Genomic DNA, 7,341 nt, shown 5'->3' with positions numbered 1-7,341 from the left:
CGGAGCTCTTTCACCAGAGAAGAGCTCCTGAACATCAGGGGAACAACACCAACTTATTTCTTACTTTTCTTCTCCCTACACTGGAAATTTTGGACATTCTGATCAAAGGTGCGCAGACCTTTGCTCACGCAGTGAAACACCGGAGGAGAAGGAAACGGACAGGTGCGCTTGTGCCTCTTCGCCAGCGAGGATTATGCACACCGTTACCGGGAATATTTCTCTCTAACGTGCGTTCACTGCCCAACAAACTGGAGGAATTACAACTGCTGTTGGGGAAAAACAGGGACTTTTCTTCATCTACTGTTTTGTGCTTCACGGAGACGTGGCTTTGTGGATTAATACCGGACTCTGCGCTGCAGCTGGCAGGCTTCCAACTCTACAGAGCGGACAGAGACACAGAATTCTCCGTCAAAACAAAGGGTGGAGGAATCTGTTTGTACATCAACAGTGGTTGGTGCAACAACGTGACAGTGACCCAGCAGTTCTGTTCTCCTGACCCGGAATCTTTCATCATAAACTGTAAGGTTTTTTTTTCACCCCGTGAGTTTGCTTCATTCATTCTGGTCGGTGTTTACATCCCGCCGCAGGCCAATGTGCAGGTCGCACAGCGCATGCTTGCCAACCAGATATGTGTGGAACAGACCAACCCGGACTCCCTAGTTATTGTCCTCGGTGACTTTAACAAAGGCAACCTCACTCACGAACTCCCTAAATACAGACAGCATATTAAATGCCTGACCAGAGAGGAGAACATTCTGGATCACTGTTACTGTTACCACAGTCAGGGATGCTTATCACGCCGTCCCCCGTGCTGCACTGAGACACTCTGACCACGTCATGGTCCACCTGATCCCCGCCTACAGGCAGAAACTAAAGCTCTGCAAACCTGTAGTGAGGACATCAAAGAAGTGGACCAGTGAGGCTGTGGAGGATCTCCAGACGTGTTCAGGTCTGCTACCAACAGTCTGGATGAGTACACAGAGGCTGTGACGTCATACATCAGCTTCTGTGAGGACTGCTGTGTTCCATCATGCACCAGGGTGAGTTACAACAATGACAAACCCTGGTTCACAGCCAAACTCAGAAGGTTAAGGTTAGATAAGGAAGAGGCCTTCAGGAGTGGGGGAAAAGACAGAATTAAAGAGGCGAAGTACAAGTTTAGCAAGGCGGTGAAAGAAGCTAAACGATGGTACTCTGAGAAGCTCCATCACCAGTTCTCAGCCAACGACTCTGCGTCTGTCTGGAAAGGGCTCAAGCTAATCACCAATTACAAACCTAAAGCCCCCCACTCCAGGAACGGCCGACGCCTAGCCAATGACCTCAACGATTTCTATGGCCGCTTTGAAAGACAAAGGGACAGGCCTGTAACCGTAACCATCCCCCATGACACCTCCCAACAAAAGGACAGTACTGAAACCATCCCCCATGGCACCTCCCAACAGCCCCAGCTATAGTGCCTCATCACCTCCACCTCCCCCACCTCAGCAGGGGCCTGGGCCCCCCCACAAATGCCCACCTCTACCCCCCCACTCACCTCAGTGACGTCTCTTTCCATCCATGAGAGGGACGTTAACAAACTCTTCAGGAGACAGAACCCCCGGAAAGCTGCTGGACCGGATGCTGTCTCCCCATCCAGCTTGAGGCACTGCGCTGACCAGCTGTCTCCAGTGTTCACAGACATTTTCAACACCTCACTGAAGACATGTCACGTGCCAGCCTGCTTCAAGTCCTCAACCATCATCCCCGTGCCCAAGAAGCCAAGGACCACAGGACTTAACGACTACAGACCCGTCGCCCTGACCTCTGTGGTTATGAAGTCCTTTGAGCGCCTTGTGCTTTCACACCTCAAAGACATCACCGACCCCCTCCTGGACCACCTGCCGTTTGCCTACAGAGCCAATAGGTCTGTAGACGATGCAGTCAACCTGGCCCTCCACTACATCCTCCAGCACCTGGACTCCACAGGAACCTACGCCAGGATCCTGTTTGTGGATTTCAGCTCTGCCTTTAATACCATCATCCCGGCTCTGCTTCAGGAGAAGCTCTCCCAGCTAGATGTGCCTGACTCCACCTGCAGGTGGATCACTGACTTCCTGTCTGACAGGAAGCAGCATGTGAAGCTGGGTCTGTCAAACTTCTGAAGTTCGTGGATGACACCTCCCTCATCGGACTCATCTCTGATGGTGACGAGTCCGCCTACAGGTCGGAGGCTGACCACCTGGTGACCTGGTGCAATCAAAACAATCTAGAGCTCAACACCCTAAACAGTGGAGATGGTTGTGGATTTCAGGAAGAACTCAGCCCCACCTGCCCCCATCACCCTCTGTGACTCCACAGTTGACACTGTGGAGTCTTTCCGCTTCTTGGGAACTATCATCTCCCAGGACCTCAAATGGGGGCTGAACACCAGCTCCCTCGTCAAGAAAGCACAACAGAGGACATACTTCCTGCGGCAGCTGAAGAAATTCAACCTGCCAAAGACAATGATGGTGCACTTCTACACAGTCATCATTGAGTCCATCCTCACATCCTCCATCACCATCTGGTACGCTGCTAGCACTGCCAAGGACAAGGCAGAATGCAGTAGGGCTGCAACAACGAATCGATAAAATTAAAAATAAATAAAATTTGATTATTAAAAAAGTTGGCAGCGAATTTCATTATAGATTTGTTGTGTCGCGCAACTATTACGGCACTCAGTCGTGGAGAAATAAAAAATAAATTGAGTTGAGCGCAGAGCGGAGCAGCGCAGCGCAGAGCGAAAGAAAAGAAAAAAGAGCAGAGAGGGGGTAGGGGAAATACGGAGAGAGATCGGAGAGACCTGTAACGTTGTTCTGAAACACATGGCGGAGGCAGAGAAATCAGGACGACCTAAGTCATCCAAGGTGTGGGAGCATTTTACACTAAATAAATCGAAAGTGTTAATTGCAAGATAAGCAAAAGCGACATGGCATGGCACGGGCGCACCGCGGTGATGATTCAGCACCTAAAACGTAAAATTGTTTGAGTCCTTGATGAGGAGGAAGGGAATTCAACAGCAGCGTAAAGTCACTACAGAATCCTACTTTTGTTCCGTTTTGAAGTGAGGAACGCAACGTCCCTCCAGTAGCTCTTCTGGTGCTGGTGTTTACTCGTTATCCAGCTGACTAGCATGACAAGTTAGCGTTAGCTCATTAATAACAGTAGTAAAGCAGGGGTGGTATAGTTTGCAAGACTAAAGACACGTTTTTATTCACTCGCCTTTTTGGCCCATTCATTTTTCAGTCTGTTGTCATGTATATATTCTGTGTTTTGTCCCATATCAGTTATTGTTGACAAATATATTTGTGTGTGTTGTACTTTTTAATTTCATTTTAAAGTTCTTTTATAGCACTTGGTCATCTTAAGCTGTGCTTAAATGTGGTGTATAAATGAACTTAACTTGCACTTACTACAATGATGGTAATAATTTAATGAATAAGCTTCAAGTGAACGTGTGTGTGTGTGTGTGTGTGTGTGTGTGTGTGTGTGTGTGTGTGTGTCTGCTCAACTATTAACTAAAACAACAAGTATGTATGTAAGTATGTATTGAGTTGATGTAAATTAATGTTTTTTTTTTTTTTTTTTTTTATCCGATTAATCGAAAAATAATCAACAGATTAATCGATTATTAAAATAACCGTTAGTTGCAGCCCTAGACTGCAGCGTGTCATTCGATCTGCAGAGAAGGTGATTGGCTGCAATCTGCCGCCGCTCCAGGACCTTTATGCCAATAGGATGCTGAAGCGTGCTGGAAAGATTGTGGCTGATCCCTCCCACCCCGGCCACAAACTCTTTGAGTCACTCCCCTCTGGCAGGAGGCTGATGTCCATCAGGACCAAAACCTCACGCCACAAGAACAGTTTTTTCCCATCTGCCACTAGCCTTATTAACAAGGCCCGGAACCCACCCTGACTCTCTCCACACTCCACCTCCACCTCTTTATTTTTATACTGTGTATATATGTTTATACTTATATTGTTATATTCTGGTGCTTGATTCTCTTAGCCATCTTGTATTTAGAGATTGTGTGACGTGCACCTACAGCACCAAAACAAATTCCTTTTATTTGTAAAAAACTTACTTGGCAATAAAGCTTTTCTGATTCTGATTGTGATTCTGATCATCAGGTTTGGCCGCCTGGCTCTGCAGAGCCTTCTGAAGGTCCTCCACCTGCTGCTGTAGCTCGCTGATCCGCTCTCGACTCAATCTGCAGATTGATCACCGTGACGAGAAAGGAATTTTAACAAAAGGACACATTTAGACAGAATACACTTTAGCACACAGAGCATAACCGAGCTAAAAACAGCAAAGCAGCCAATGACTATGGAGAAAAATATCACATCAACCTGTTGCTGATTTACGAAAAGAGATTAGCTGTTCTCGGTGTCCAGTTCACTGCGTGTCTTATGTGCTTCCTCCAGCTGGGCCTGCAGTGTGGCGATCTTCTCCCTCTCACACTCCTCCTGCTGCACTCTCAGCATCTTGTTCTCATGCTGCAGCCTGATGAACCTATCTCTGACCAATCACGCACATACAAAGTCAGTGTTCACACACCACACTGGAGCAGAAAGTGAACTAATTCTACACTGTCAGAAGCAGTGTCTATTACCTGAACTCAATGGGTATTAACTCAGCTGCCAGGTTATCATGGCTAGGGCTGGCAGAAGGAAGAATGCCTACGTGAAGAAAAAAAAGCATGTGTGCTTTAGAATATCAATGTGACAAGTGGCAAAGTGCAGATAAAAAGAAGTTACAATTCAATCATTTATTTTTTAGAGTTTTGTTGATTTTGTTTCTGCTGCTTTTTGATTGAACTTATGTAAGATCACCTACTCTCTAAGACCAGTGGAGAGCAATTTATATGCAGATTTTTGTCCCAGCCAATCAAAACATCAGATAAACACTACTGTCAGATTTGACATACCTGCTTGGGAGAGCTGGTGCTGTTGAGCCTGAGTGCATCGCAGCTCCTCATTGATCTCCTTCAGAGAATCTCTCTCGATGATGGTCCTCTAATGGAGGGGAAGATATGTTAAAACAACAGTCCAAATGCTAGGAAAGGATGTTACCACGGCGATAGAGACAAATAATAATCCTAGTGAAGATTCTTCCTGAAACATTTCAAAAGCTGCCTCACCTCTTTCTCCTTCATCAAGGTTTCGTGCTGTTCCTCTAATTTGGTCATCTCGTAGGCCAGGTTGTCTGCTCGCCGCGACTCCTCAGACAACTTCCTGTGTAGCTCCTGGACCTGACAGGATGAGAAAACACATACAAACAAATAAAAGAAGATGTTGCACTTAAATGCATACATCTGTACCATATGGATTAATAACCTATGAACCCTTTACTATCCAACCATGCTTTGCATAGATTGTACCTGTCTCTTGTATGTCTCAAGCTGTGCATGGGCAGCGTTGGCCTTGCGCAGTTCTTCCTCCAAGCTGACAGTGTCGTGCATGTAAGTCATGTTATTCTCCTCCAGCAGCTTCATTTGCCTCTGCTGAACTAAGTGGTTCAGTACTAACTGGCACTGGTAACAGTTGATTACAGTAGAACTGGTAGCAGTTCCTGACATTGTTTAAAGAAAATACTTCGTCAGACCTGATCAACCTGTTTCCGCGCACTTGCCCACACAGACACAAACCTCAGAACATCCAGTTCATCTTTGAGGGCTCGAGACTCTTCTGCCAGGCTGGTGAGCTCGTCGGTACGGTGCTGAACCTCGATCAGCTGCTTCTCCAACTCTTCACAGTGGATCCGGTAGTCATCCTTAGCAGCCTCCAGCCTAAAAGATGCAAATGCACACAATCGTTCAGACTTTTACAACCATAATGGAGGTTGCTGCGGTACATTTAAGCAGAACGTGACACACCTGAAGTTCTCCTCCTGCAGTGCGTCGAACTGTTGCTGCAACTGGTTGTGTTTCCTTCCTGACGGGGTGCTTGAGTCGTCGAATGTGTCCAGCTGATTGGCTCGGTCCGTTATGGCGTCATTCTCAGCCAATAAGCTGTTCCGTTCATCTTTCAGAACAGCCACCTGTCCAGGCACAATAAGGTCTAAAGACGCTCTCACAAGTGATGCAATTTTAACGAAGTTAAGGGGAATTTAACATACAGATAAAACAAAAATTTGTGTCAAGTCAGCAGGAAGAACCCCCCCCCCCCTATTACAGATAACTCTCTTCCTATTCCAGCTGTTAAATATGTTCACTGTGGTGTTGTGAGTAAATTGTGTTGTAAGTAGCTTATGAAATGTGTAGCCTATTTAACACTAATACATTGTCCGTGTTTTTCAGGTCTCCGCGATAAAACGGGTCCAGGTGGGGAAGGAAACTATGCCCTTAAAGTCCATCACATTGGAGCAGGTAGCTATAAACTAATACTGATACTGTTTGGGCAGATAAGCTTCAGTTTCAGAACCATGGACAGCTCCAGAAAGAGAAAAACAGAGAGAGAGAGAGAGAGAGAGAGAGAGAGAGAGAGAAAGAGAGAGAGAGAGAGCGAGAGAGATGAAGACTTTATATGGCTGCCTCTTGCTAAATAGACGAAAATGAATACCAATACTTGAAAGGTGGTCCTGTAGTGTAATGTGTCATAGTTTGGAATGACCGATATCTGTGACAGTGTTTCTTAAACTCAGTCTGTTAAGGGTGGGATACCCTGTCACAGCCTGGTCCTTGAGAATCACAGAAATAATATCAAATCGAAATACAAAACTTACACAGACTACTCAACTGACTGGACATAGGATGTTTTTTGTTATTATTATAATGTCTTATACATAACATATAACCTAGAAATGCTGTGGTAATTTTGTATTTAAAGGGAATATTACGGGATATTATATTACAGGGATACAAATAATATATTTTTCTTATTTATTTATAGGACAAACATCGGGTTTCGGTGAACCTTTGGAGGGAGGCAGCAATGTTCCTGATGGACTTGGGCCAGCAGGCCAGGCTGACCTATGTAAAAGAAAACAAAACCCCACATGGCTTAAGCCTCCAATCTACGGCCTATACAGTTCTTGAGGTAGTTTCTTTTTTAATTAATATTTTAATTGTTAATTTAAATATGCAAAATACACACAAAATATGTAATGAGTACATATGTATGAAGAATTAAAAAAGTCATACCGGCAATCTGTTATTTTTTATTTCTAGCCTTAGACATTTAGACAAGTTTGTAGGTATCCATTTATTAACAAGAAAAGTATTTTTTGTCTGATCACTTTTAGATTGACTTATATAGTTATTTCAGTAAAGGGAGGATGATTGAATGCTTAATCTCTTTAAGATTGCAGCAGATGAGTTCAGTA

At 45.0% G+C, this 7,341-nt stretch overlaps 1 pseudogene; it reads right to left on the bottom strand.

Annotated features, from left to right (window-relative positions):
* Positions 1 to 4,391: 4,391 nt before the first annotated feature.
* LOC116063256 lies at positions 4,392 to 6,126 on the bottom strand (annotated as a pseudogene).
* Between the last annotated feature and the right edge of the window lie 1,215 nt (positions 6,127 to 7,341).

This window comes from Sander lucioperca, chromosome 11, assembly GCF_008315115.2.
Source record: "Sander lucioperca isolate FBNREF2018 chromosome 11, SLUC_FBN_1.2, whole genome shotgun sequence".
In the NCBI taxonomy this organism is placed as follows: Eukaryota; Metazoa; Chordata; class Actinopteri; order Perciformes; family Percidae; genus Sander; species Sander lucioperca.
The sequence above is the reverse complement of the archived record's forward strand: the minus strand, read 5'-3'. Positions and strand labels throughout refer to the sequence as shown.